At 49.8% G+C, this 13,083-nt stretch overlaps 2 long non-coding RNA genes across 2 annotated transcripts in view; one reads left to right on the forward strand and one right to left on the reverse strand.

Annotated features, from left to right (window-relative positions):
- The first annotated feature begins 4,577 nt into the window (after positions 1 to 4,577).
- Positions 4,578 to 13,083, forward strand: part of LOC147364368 (uncharacterized) — a 93,957-nt gene continuing 85,451 nt past the window's right edge. The window contains exon 1 of the long non-coding RNA XR_015134420.1: positions 4,578 to 4,724. This is a non-coding gene — a long non-coding RNA (uncharacterized LOC147364368). The remainder of the gene's footprint in view (positions 4,725 to 13,083) is intronic.
- LOC147364369 (uncharacterized) lies at positions 5,563 to 7,506 on the reverse strand. Its single transcript, XR_015134421.1, has 2 exons — positions 7,444 to 7,506; positions 5,563 to 5,907 (listed from the first exon to the last, which is right to left on the reverse strand). It is a non-coding gene; the product is annotated as an uncharacterized LOC147364369 (long non-coding RNA).

The following is a 13,083-nucleotide window of genomic DNA, read 5'->3' on the forward strand; positions in this document are numbered from 1 at the left end:
GAGAGTACAAGAGTTACTATAGCAACTAGATTATCCCGGCAAATAAATCCTCTCCAGGACAAGGCTGTAACCAGGCAGAGCAGGAGAAGTCACAGTTGACTTCACAACTGGATTAGTGTATTCTCCACCAACTCCTCTATGGTGTATGTCAGAGCTTGCCCAGAGAGCAAGGAACCTTCCATATCACCAAACCCAGTCCTCCCAAACCACACTAGGAAGCTGGCTCATACTTTCAGTAAAAACAGCTGTTTTCAAACCTGAGCTGTTCTCAAACACCAGACTCTCGTGTAAAGCATGTTAAAATGTGGATTGTTGCTGTTGTTTTAGTCAATAAGTCATATCTGACGCTTTGCGACCCCGTGGACTGTAGCCTTCCAGGCTCCTCTGTCCATGGGGATTCTCCTGCCATGAACACTGGAGTGGGTTACTATTTCTTCTCCAGGGTATCTTCCTGACATAGAGATCGAACCTGGGTCTCCTGCATTGGCAGGTTGGTTCTTTACCACTGAGCCAACTGGGAAGCCCAAAACATGGATTGCTGTGCTCCCAATGCAAAGCTTCTGCTTTAGTGGTTCTGAGGTGGGACTTAAGTATTTGGGGTTTTAATGCCTCCCCCAGTCCAGGCTGCCTGCTCAGTCACACTGACCCCAGCACCCTAACCTGAGGAGTGGTGGGTCTAGAAGGTGTCCGTGGGGTTAGATGCAGATGCCTTTTTGACATCTTTGTTTCTCTGCAGAGATGACACTACTGACCACCTGTGTCAGGACAGATGGCAGTGATTCTACCAGTAAAAATCAAATCTGACATGAATTTGGCTTCATGGTGGGCACAGTGGGCAGGGAGCAAGCAGACAGGTCAGCATGTGACTCCAGGCTCTGCCAGTCTAGAGCTGGGTGACCTGGGTGGGTTTCCTAACTTCTCAGAACATTGCTTTGCAAAATGGAATTCATCTCAAGGGTAAGCCAGTGCAATGGGTTAATGTTTAGAAATGTCTTCACTGAGATATCTTATATCTGCACTATTTCCTCATTGCCCTTCTTCCCTCCAGTGTTCAGTCAGAGCACCTTTTGCCTCAGGGTAAGGACTGAGATGCAAAAACAGTCCTCCTCTGGAACTTCCCTGGTAGTCAAGTGGTTACGAATCTGCCTTCCTCACCAATTCCCTGATGCATTCCCTGACTCAGGTTTGATCCCTGGTCAGGGAACTAAGCTTCTTCCGGTGGCTCAGCGGTTAAAGAATTTGCCTGTAATACAGGAGACACAGGTTCAATCCCTGGGTCAGGGCAGTTTCCTGGAGGAAGAAGTGGCAATCCTCTCCAGTGTTCTTTCTCGGAGAGTCCTGTGGATAGAGAAGCCCGGTGGGCTAAAGTCTATGGGGTTCCAGAGTCAGACGCGACTGAGTGACTAAATATGCATGAAAGGAACTAAGATCCCACATGTGCTACGCTATGCTATGCGCTATGCTCTGTCGTGTCTGACTCTTTTGCTACCCCATGGACTGTAGCCTGCCAGGCTTCTCTGTCCATGAGATTTCCCAGGCAGTGGGGCAAGTAAGTCCTTCCTCCTCCCCCAGCCACAACTTCTGAGCCTGCACACCACAACTAGAGAAGCCTGCACATTGCAGTGAAGACCCAGCACAGCCTCATCACCTGGGTCCACACCCATACCTCCTGAATCTACGTCTCTGGCAGGGAGGCCCAGGATTCTGGGTTCAGTACACAGCCTCTTCAGGGTCCTGCATGGCTTAAGTTTGAGAAGCTCTGGTCTAGAACAAATAAATAGAAACACAGAGGCTTCGAAATCCATAGCTGACACCATAGCCTGCCCCAAAGCCAGTAGGCACATATTTGTGGCAAGTTGGGAGAGAAAGGGTTTTTCTTTGGCAGACAAACCTTGGGAAATTGAGCCCAGAGGTTATGTTCTAAGCCACAGCATCTGGAAGACTTTGTGATGGTATAGTAGCCATCTGTATATCCCAAAGGAAAACCAGTTTGATGAGCAGGAAGAAGAGAGGATGAGAAGGAGCTGAGATTAGATCTTGAAGTACCTGCAGGGTTTTCTGTCTCCATGTCTGTGGTCCTGTGAAGCCCTGGCTTGAAAATGGCTTATTGTGTCAGACAGACTCTCTCAGAAACTTAAAGAGACAAGAGTGACAGCCAGGAGGAAAGTCAGGGACATCATAGTGTCACTTGCACCCTAAGTTATTGAAGGAGTATGGATGGAAAGAAGTCAATCAGGAGAGAGAGGGGGGACCTGAGCAGAAAGTGAGGAAGGGGCTGGGGTGTGGGCAGCTGCACGTGTCCAGAGTCACTAGGATTATTGCTATGAGCTCAGGGCCTGGAAAGGGTGCAGGCAGTTCAGAGGCAGAGCCTCAGTCACCCTGCATCTCCTGATTGTAGACTGTTTGGTCAGTGTCTCGTCCAATTGATCTGAGGGTCACTCCTTCAGGCCTGCCCTTGACCTCGCCCTGAGCAGACCCTGGGGAAGGTTCCATCTGGGGTGGTTCCCTGCAGACCTCTGACTATGGAGGAGCTGGCGCTGAGGAGGGGAAGGTGCTGGCAGAGACAGGGGATTGGGGGTAGGTTGCATTGCCCTGCAGTGTTGGGCAATATGGGAGTGTCCCTGCGGTTCCTGGAGAGTTGGCTCATTCCCTTGACCAAAAACAAAACTGGGGCGCCCTTGGTGAGGTCAGTTTCAGTTTCAGCTGCTTTGCACACACAAAAAATTCTTTTTCCTCTTTACTGGAAAACTTACACCTAAAACTTAAGTGTGTTGTTGGGTGAGCCAGGAGATGTGGGTTTCCTCTTACTCTGAAGGACCTTTGGGGAAATGACCCACACAGTCAGCGGGTGGTGGCACCTTGTTCAGTATGCTCAGAACATGGTCCATGATGGACGGGTTGTTGGGTGCCTGGATCCATGTGCAGACCTCTTCCTCAAAGGAGCCTTTGCTGAGGCCCAGGCAGATCCTCTTGCCCGCACTTCCACAGTCCTGTGACCCTTTCCTTTAATAACTTTTTCACAGACTCATTTTATGTGCATTGGGGAAACTCATTTCTTCCCCCACAAATCTGGAGCGCCATGGGGACCTATTTTCCACTTGTCATTGGATCACTAAGTCACTGGTGTAAGCCTGGTGTGTCATGGGCACTCGTCATATCTATTTGTTGGATAAATGAATACTTAAATGTATGCCAAAGTTCAATTATGGCACGAGTCTTTGCAAAAGGATTCATCACGGTTGAATCATCCAGAAAACACTTAAGGGGCATCTGCTACCTGCCATGTGCCGTGCTAGGTGATACGGTGAGAGGGCTTATATGAAGGTAAAGATAACAGGGGCACAGGTGGAACTTCCCTGGTGGTCCAGTGGTTAAGATGCCACACTCCCAGTGTGGGGGGTGCAAGTTTAATCCCTGATTGGGGAACAAAGATACTACTTGCCACAGGGCCAAAAAAAGAAAAAAAAAGAAAAGAAGCACAGGCTGGGGGTAAGGCCCACCCTCTGCTGTGGCTGCTCTGGTGTCTTATCTTGTTGTTCTTCCTGTGAAGGAAGCTGTTTCATACCTGGTCATGGTTGGGGGTAATCGAGAGCACATCCTAGCTCTCACGGTTAGAGAAACAGATGTCGCCATCCTACGTGGGAGCCTTGCATAGTCAGACAGTCCATGAACCACCTAGATTTAGAATTAGAGGCATAGGAAGTTGGACATGGGGGAGATCTCACGGATGGCCCATTAAGTCTGCTCACCCTGGACCCCCACACACAGACCAACCTGTGCTCGAGGTTCCGAGAGCCCCAAGCTCTCTGCATCTGAAAAGCTGGGAAAGAATGGCCCAAGTGCTGTGGTGAGGATTCAATGACATGATGCTCACAACACTTCTGTGAAGAACCTGGCCAGTGAGGGGAGGGTCCTGCCCACTCCAAACACACGGGCCATACTGCCAACCTCCCTCCCATCGGCCCCAGGCTCTCTGTGCTCTGGACAGCTCTCTGGGGCAAGGTCATGCTGCCCAGTGGGCAAGGGAGCTGAGGTCACTGTCTGCTCTCCATCCTTGTCCCTGAGTCACTGCCTGGGCCTGAAAAGGGGAAAGCCAGCCTTGCTGGCTGCAGCCATGCTCTTGGCACCACTGGTTCTGGAGATCCTTACTGTCCCTCAGGGTCTGCTAATGCCTGGGGTCCAGCAGTTGCCGAGGACAGCAGGCAGACAGTAGAGTCAGGAGCCCTCTCTCCACTTCGCTGCCTGTGTCCCACAGAGCCTGCCTCTGGGGAAGCTGTGAGGTGTGTGGTGTTTTTTTCCAGTCCCTTCTGTTGGTGTCAGTTCAGCCGCCCACAAGCCGCCCACCCAGGGTGCTCACATCAGCTACCTTCACTGTGACCCATGGCTCTTGGCTCACTCATACCGAAAGCTGGCTGGCATCCTGGAGAACTCATGGCCCCTCACACGGAAGCCATGGAATTTCCCCAGTAAGGTGTCTTTGGCAACTCCAAGGCCACAGGAAGGTCATAGCTGGTGAGACACAGAATGTGAGGGAGGAAGCGCCAGCCCTGGCCACACTGGCCCCCCTGCCCCTCAAGAGGACAGAAAAGCTCCGAGTCTCCGCAGACAGGAATCTGACACAACCAGGGAGCACCGCAGCTGCAGGCGGGTCTCACATTTCACACCGACACCAGAATCCCCCATCTAGAGCCGGAGTTCTCAGCCCCGGCTGCACCCAAGACCAGGTACATCAGAATCTCTGGGGCGGGACCAAAGTGTTTACCTGCGCTTTTTTAAGTCCTCCAGGTGTTTGCTGTGTGCACAAGGTGTTGAGGGTCACTACTTGGGAAAATAAAACCCTTAAACCAAATCTCTGTGTTTGGGTGTGTGAGGCCTGGGGGCAGCCTAGGTTCACATCCTGCCCCCACTACTTATTAGTTGTGCCTTCACAATTCTCTCCGAGTTTGAAGCCTCAATCTCCTCATCTGTTAAAATGAGAATAATAATGTAAGTGTCTACTTTGTGGGATTAGATGTGACAATCTGCTTATAATAGCGCAGGTCACTCCCTCCTATTTCCTTATAAGTCATACTCTGTCTTGTCTGTACCTCAAAAATGTGAAACCTGCATCTGCCCAGCTTGGAGTGCCCAATACTTTGTCTATACTGTGCTTTGCACATCGCTATACTCAATAAATACGAGTTAAATAAAGGAATTGGAAGGTCATTCTTGTGCAGTGCTAAGACTTGTTTCCTAATTTAGCTCTGGAGTAAATCCAGAGTCCATATACTGATTCTGTTTAGCAAATTATAGCCTTTTTGAGTTCCGCTATGTGCTGGGCTCTAAGTATTTGAAGATAAAGACACAATTGCTGTCACTGAGGAGTTGAGTCTGGCAGGGACACAGATTCATGACCTCACATTTTATCATCTATAAAGTTAGTACAGAAGCACCCCAGGCAAGAGGACGAGGACGAGGTGCAGGAGGAGGAACAAGAGGAGGGTGAGGAGGAGGGGGAGGTAGAGGAGGAGAAGAGGAGGAAGGAAGTATTCACACAGAGAATGGGAGATGACTTTTGAGGGGTTTTTTTTTCAAGGTTTTTTTTTTATTATTATTAATTTAGTTTTGGCTGTGCAGGGTCTTGGTTGCTGTGTGGGTTTTTCTCTAGTTGCTGCGAGCAGGAGCTCACAGTTGTGGTGTAAGGGCTTCTCACTGCCACCAGCCCCAGGTGCTTGGGCTTCAGGGGTCCTAACTCATGGGCTCAATAGTAGCAGCTCTTGGGCTCCGGAGCGCAGACTCAGTGGTAGCGCAGAGGCTGAGTTGCTCCGCGGTGCGCACGTGAGAGCGCACGTGCCCGTGCACGTGCCTGCTCAGTCCTGTCGCCTCTTTACGACCCCATGGGCTGTAGTCCGTCAGGCTCTTCTGTCCCTGGCAATTTCCGAGCAAGAATAGGAGAGTGGGTTGCTATTTCCCCTTCCAGGGGATCCTCCTGACCCAGGGATGGAACTCCCAGTCTCTTGCATTGGCTGAGGTGGGTCATAACAATGGGAAGGAGCTTGTCAGGTGGAGAAGCAGAGAAGGGTGTTGGAGGCAGAGGGAACGGCACCGACAAAGCCAGAGAGGCCTGGAGGGTGTCGCGCCATGTTCGAGAGTGGTGTGACAAGGCAGGAAGGAGCATGGGGTCCACATGGTGGGAGATGAGGCTGGGCAGTCAGGTTGAAGCCCAACTGGGAAAGGCTTGGGGGCTGGGCGAAGAGGCTGGGGCTTTATCCTGTAAGGACAGAGGGCCCCCGTCATGTCTGTGGGCCGGGAAGGCAAACAGGGCACGCCTGTGTTTGGTTTCCTTCCTTAAGGCATTAAGGCAGCCACTCCTCGCCCGGGTGAGCCCTGCCCGGAGTCACTGAGCAGCCTTTCCTCCTGGTCCCTGCCCGGGAGAGCCTGTCAGGTTGGGTCAAGCTTTGTCCCCGCTTCCTGCTGTCAGAGGGGCAGATGAATGAGATGGGTGTGGAGGAAGGTGCAGGCGGGGGTGGCCATATTTTCCGTTGAGTTTCATTCACTGGACGCTTGACTTTGGGGTTCAAACCAACTGGAAAATCTGGGGCAGCCTACCCTAAACAGGTGGGCTGGGGGTAGGGGTTAGCCAAGGGCCCCGGGGCGGAGGGAGGCCCAGGAAACTGCCTTTTTTGTTGTAAAGCACGATTACTTCGCCGGCTGTGGTACCGTGGGCGCTGAATTCCCTCTCAGGACAGCAGCTTCCTCGGCTTTGAAGTGAAGGAGGCGGGCCACGCCATCTCCCAACCCCGATTCCAAGGGAGGAGCGTGGGACTCCGCACAGGCTGCCGGAGGTGGGGGACTTCCCGGCAGGACAAAGCCTCTTCTAGGGGGACGGGAGGCTTTCCAAGGCTCGCCTCCTTGCCGGACCTCGGTTGCTCCGGGACCTGCCCGTAGCCGGGCCCAGGCTGACGCGGGACCTCGGAGGTGCGAGCGGAGGTCCGCCTCCAGACCCGGCAGATGAGAGACCAGCCGGCTCGGCCGGGCTGCGCCGGGAACAGCGCTGGGACGCAGGAGGGGTCAGCTGCTCCCGTCCCTAGGGGTTCACCCTCCTTTCCCGGGGTCCTTCTCCCCGCCCCGCCTCCCGGGGGCAATGAGGAGCCCACAGGAGCTAAGTCCAGGGGCAGACACCGGGCCCCCGCAGGCAGGGTGGTGGGTGACGACAGGAAGTCAGCAGGGGCCTCTGGGCGGAGAGCCCGCAGAAAGGATGGAGACACCCCGAGAGCCAGCCGGACCGCCGGCGCTCGTCATCCCCCAGCCACTCCCATCAGGCAGCCCCACCTCTTCCGCCGCCCACCCCTCCTTCAGTTCAGTTTAGTCGCTCAGTCGTGTCCGACTCTTTGAGACCCCATGAATCGCAGCACGCCAGGCCTCCCTGTCCATCACCAACTCCCGGAGTTCACCCAGACTCACGTCCATCGAGTCAGCGATGCCATCCAGCCATCTCATCCTCTGTCATCCCCTTCTCCTCCTGCCCCCAATCCCTCCCAGCATCAGAGTCTTTTCCAATGAGTCAGCTCTTCGCATGAGGTGGCCAAAGTACTGGAGTTTCAGCTTTAGCATCATTCCTTCCAAAGAAATGCCAGGGCTGATCTCCTTCAGAATGGACTGGTTGGATCTCTTTGCAGTCCAAGGGACTCTCAAGAGTCTTCTCCAACACCACAGTTCAAAAGCATCAATTCTTCGGTGCTCAGCCTTCTTCACAGTCCAACTCTCACATACATACATGACCACAGGAAAAACCATAGCCTTGACTAGACAAACCTTTGTTGGCAAAGTAATGTCTCTGCTTTTGAATATGCTATCTAGGTTGGTCATAACTTTTCTTCCAAGGAGTAAGCATCTTAATTTCATGGCTGCAGACACCATCTGCAGTGATTTTGGAGCCCACAAAAATGAAGTCTGACACTGTTTCCACTGTTTCCCCATCTATTTCCCATGAAGTGATGGGACCGGATGCCATGATCTTTGTTTTCTGAATGTTGAGCTTTAAGCCAACTCTTTCACTCTCCTCTTTCATCAAGAGGCTTTTTAGTTCCTCTTCACTTTCTGCCATAAGGGTGGTGTCATCTGCATATCTGAGGTTATTGATATTTCTCCCGGCAATCTTGATTCCAGCTTGTGTTTCTTCCAGTCCAGCGTTTCTCATGATGTACTCTGCATATAAGTTAAATAAGCAGGGTGACAATATGCAGCCTTGACGTACTCCTTTTCCCATTTGGAACCAGTCTGTTGTTCCATGTCCAGTTCTAACTGTTGCTTCCTGACCTGCATACAAATTTCTCAAGAGGCAGATCAAGTGGTCTGGTATTCCCATCTCTTTCAGAATTTTCCACAGTTGATTGTGATCCACACAGTCAAAGGCTTTGGCATAGTCAACAAAGCAGAAATAGATGTGTTTCTGGAACTCTCTTGCTTTTTCCATGATCCAGCAGATGTTGGCAATTTGATCTCTGGTTCCTCTGCCTTTTCTAAAACCAGCTTGAACATCAGGAAGTTCATGGTTCACATTGCTGAAGCCTGGCTTGGAGAATTTTGAGCATTACTTTACTAGCTTGTGAGATGAGTGCAATTGTGTGGTAGTTTGAGCATTCTTTGGCATTGCCTTTCTTTGGGATTGAATGAAAACTGACCTTTTCCAGTCCTGTGGCCACTGCTGAGTTTTCCAAATTTGCTGGCCTATTGAGTGCAGCATTTTCACAGCATCATCTTTCAGGATTTGGAATAGCTCCACTGGAATGCCATCACCTCCACTAGCTTTGTTCGTAGTGATGCTTTCTAAGGCCCACTTGACTTCACATTCCAGGATGTCTGGCTGTAGGTCAGTGATCACACCATCGTGATTATCTGGGTCATGAAGATCTTTTTTGTACAGTTCTTCTGTGTATTCTTGCCATCTCTTCTTGATATCTTTTGCTTCTATTAGGTCCATACCATTTCTGTCCTTTATCAAGCCCATCTTTGCATGAAATGTTCCCTTGGTATCTCTAATTTTCTTAAAGAGATCTCTAGTCTTTCCCATTCTGTTGTTTTCCTCTATTTCTTTGCATTGATGGCTGAGGAAGGCTTTCTTATCTCTTCTTGCTATTCTTTGGAACTCTGCATTCAGATGCTTATATCTTTGCTTTTCTCCTTTGCTTTTCGCTTCTCTTCTTTTCACAGCTATTTGTAAGGTGTCCCCAGACAGCCATTTTGCTTTTTTGCATTTCTCTTCTCTGGGGATGGTCTTGATCTCTGTCTCCTGTACAATGTCACGAACCTCCGTCCATAGTTCATCAGGCACCCTATCTATCAGATCTAGGCCCTTAAATCTGTTTCTCACTTCCACTGTATAGTCATAAGGGATTTGATTTAGGTCGTACCTGAATGGTCTAGTGGTTTTCCCCACTTTCTTCAATTTAAGTCTGAATTTGGCAATAAGGAGTTCATGATCTGAGCCACAGTCAGCTCCTGGTCTTGTTTTGCTGACTGTATAGAGCTTCTCCATCTTCGGGTGCAAAGAATATAATCAATCTGATTTCAGTGTTGACCATCTGGTGATATCCATGTATAGAGTCTTCTCTTGTGTTGTTGGAAGAGGGTGTTTTTTATGACCAGTGCATTTTCTCGGCAAAACTCTATTAGTCTTTGCCCTGCTTCATTCTGTATTCCAAGGCCAAATTTGCCTGTTACTTCAGGTGTTTCTTGACTTCCTACTTTTGCATTCCAGTCCCCTATAATGAAAACGACATCTTTTTTGGGTGTTAGTTCTAAAAGATCTTGTAGGTCTTCAAAGAACCGTTCAACTTTGGCTTCTTCAGCGTTACTGGTTGGGGCATAGACTTGGATTACTGTGATATTGAATGTTTGCCTTGGAAACTAACAGAGATCATTCTGTCGTTTTTGAGATTGCATCCAAGTACTGCATTTCGGACTCTTTTGTTGACCATGATGGCCACTCCATTTCTTCTAAGGGATTCCTGCCCGCATTAGTAGATATAATGGTCATCTGAGTTAAGTTCACCCATTCCAGTCCATTTTAGTTCACTGATTCCTAGAATGTCGACATTCACTCTTGCCATCTCTTGTTTGACCACTTCCAACTTGCCTTGATTCATGGACCTGACATTCCAGGTTCCTATGCAATACTGCTCTTTACAGCATCAGACCTTGCTTCTATCACCAGTCGCATCCACAGCTGGGTATTCTTTTTGCTTTGGCTCCATCCCTTCATTCTTTCTGGAGTATTTCTCCACTGATCTCCAGAGCATATTGGGCACCTACTGACCTGGGGAGTTCCTCTTTCAGTATCCTATCATTTTGCCTTTTCTTTCTGTTCATGGGGTTCTCAAGGCAAGAATACTGAAGTGGTTTGCCATTCCCTTTTCCAGTGGACCACATTCTGTCAGATCTCTCCACCATGACCTGCCCACCTTGGGTTGCCCCACGGGCATGGCTTAGTTTCATTGAGTTAGACAAGGCTGTGGTCCTAGTGTGATTAGATTGACTAGTTTTCTGTGAGTATGGTTTCAGTGTGTCTGCCTCTGATGCCCTCTTGCAACACCTACCATCTTACTTGGGTTTCTCTTACCTTGGGCATGGGGTATCTCTTCACGGCTCCTCCAGCAAAGCACAGCTACTGCTCCTTACCTTGGACGAGGAGTATCTCCTCACTGCAGCCCTTCCTGACCTTCAACGTGGGATAACTCCTCTAGGCCCTCCTTACTCACTCAGTTACCTGAAAGCTCTGGTCTGCAAAAGCATCCTTGTTTTAAAAATAATTTCTGTTTCCTTTATTAGCAGTCAGCTCCAGCTTTCATAAATATGTGAAATCGATGTAAATAATTTTTAAATTAAAAATGCACATGTTCCCAGATGTGGATCAAGAAGACCTAGCTGTCATTCTCAGGAGCTCTGTGTTGGGCCTGGGGGAGACAGCCCTGTACTCAGCATCCTCACAGGGCTGAGGGCCACCACAGGACCACAAGGAGGGTTCAGGAAAGACTCTTGGAAGGAAACCTTGACCTGAGACCTGGGGCTTAACAGAGATCTGGCCAATGAAGGAGAGAGGGCATCTCAGGAGAGGAGCCAACCTAGGCAGGACCAACAGATGGGCACCACCAGGAGTTGTGGCCAAGCAGGGAACTGAGGAGGAAATGTTCCTTTTTCTGAACTCATCACACTGATAATCATTTGTACAAGCATCTGTCAGTATCTGCCCTGGTAGGTTACAAGCTCCAGGAGAGGAAATGGTATACATTTTATGGTTCCTCAGGATCCTGGTTTTCAGTACAATGACTGGCATACAGTAAGTATTCAGTTAGATTGGTGTTAATTGACCAAGTAAATGAGAATTCTCCTGTTAATGTGGGTTTGGTCAGAAAGGGCTGGGAAGCCAAGCTAACTGGAGTGTAAATGTTATCCTTAGGGCAGTAGGAAGCCACTAAAGGTTTAAATACTGAACAACAATGAAAGTTTTAAATAAGGGAATGACTCGGTCAGCTTTGTGTTCCAGGTATCCCTTTTTGGCTTTGATCTGGGGAATGGCTGGAGACAGAGTCCAGCCAGGTGGCAGACACTTTGTCCTTAACTAGGAGCACTGTTTGATTTAGTATCTGTTTGTGTGATCTCCCTCAGTAGGCCATGAGCCCTGGAGGGCCAGGGCCAGGCCTGTTCGCCTCACATCCCTGTGCCCAGCACACATGGCACATGGTAAAGGCTCTGTGGGTTTAATGGGTGAAATTCTGATTGGAAGTTGCAAATGCAACTTTAAGGGTAGGTGGTGATGTTTAATGCATGTGATGTCATAGGCAACTTTCAAAACATGGGAAGCATGAAGGAAAAGGTCATTTACATTTGGGAAGCAGTGTCAGAGCTCTGAGAGGTGGGATGGAGGAGGAGGAGGGGGGTGGGGAGATAGAGCGGGCTCCTCAGAGCTGTGACAGTTGCTGGACTGATGAGGCCTTCCAGGTTTGGAATCTGTCTGAGATGTGAGGCTGAGGTGAGAAGCAGCAGGTTTGGAGGACTAGGTGAGGCATTTGGGTGTCTATGGGACATCCAGCTCAAGACTGGGGTGTCTCCAGCAATAGAAGATTCAGGAAGCTTTCAGGGTGAGTGTATGGCAGAATGTGGGGAAGTGTCTGGAATTCCCTGGAGAGGAGAACTTTTGAGTAGGAGCGGAGGAGTGAGTCAGGGAGTCAGGGCGGGATGGAGAAACACCAGGAGCTCCTGCCTCAGGACTGTGAGCTGGTGACTTCCTCTGTTTCCTCCAGGCTCTTCATTATGAGCCCATCATAACAGCCCTGTCAGGAACTGGCACTGCAGAGCCTCTGGTGAAGCCCAACTCCTCAACTTCTGTGTGTTCTTGGCTCATCTTCCTTTTGTGGTCACAGTGCCACATTCTGTGATTGCCTTCTGTCTTCACAAGACCTGCCTTCTGGACATTATACTTTCCTCCATTCAGTCACTCAACTGATTTCATTTCTGCTTGTCACCTTTTTCGTGCTCCTGGCTTTTCCAAATAGTTCTGCCCCCTCCCTAGTGAGCCAGGCTCCCTGCTGCAATGTCCTGGGGGGAACCAAGGGTGTTTCCCAGCTCTTCTCCACGTCCTCCCCTTTCTTCCCTCCTCATCTGCCTGAGCAAAGGTCCAGCACTGGCAGCAGTGGGGGGAAACACAGGGCTGGCCGCCCTCCCAGCCACTGCACATCCAGGTCCCCCAGATGTGGGCCAGGTGCAATGGTGCACCTGTCGACGAATAAGTGGCACTTGGGGCAGAAAGCCGTGATTGGTTGCATTTCTTGATTCCCATGGTGTAAATATTCCCATCACCATCAATTTCAAGCTACCAACAAGATATTACTGAATGCAGAACTGGGGACAGATGGGAAGCAATGCACTCTCACATAATGTTTCTAGCAAGCAGACACAACAGGTGTAGACAGCCTCAAAAGCAAATATAATTACAAAATGTAGTCAAATGGGAAGTTTTGAGTATTTGTTGCTTTTTAAAAATATAACATTGTCTTATAAGATTTTATAATTGTTAATATGATGGCTGTTTAACAATTGCTTTGC

Source organism: Bos grunniens, chromosome 10, assembly GCF_055505025.1.
Source record: "Bos grunniens cultivar Pamir isolate PY7600 chromosome 10, Bosgru_T2T1.0, whole genome shotgun sequence".
Lineage (NCBI taxonomy): Eukaryota > Metazoa > Chordata > Mammalia > Artiodactyla > Bovidae > Bos > Bos grunniens.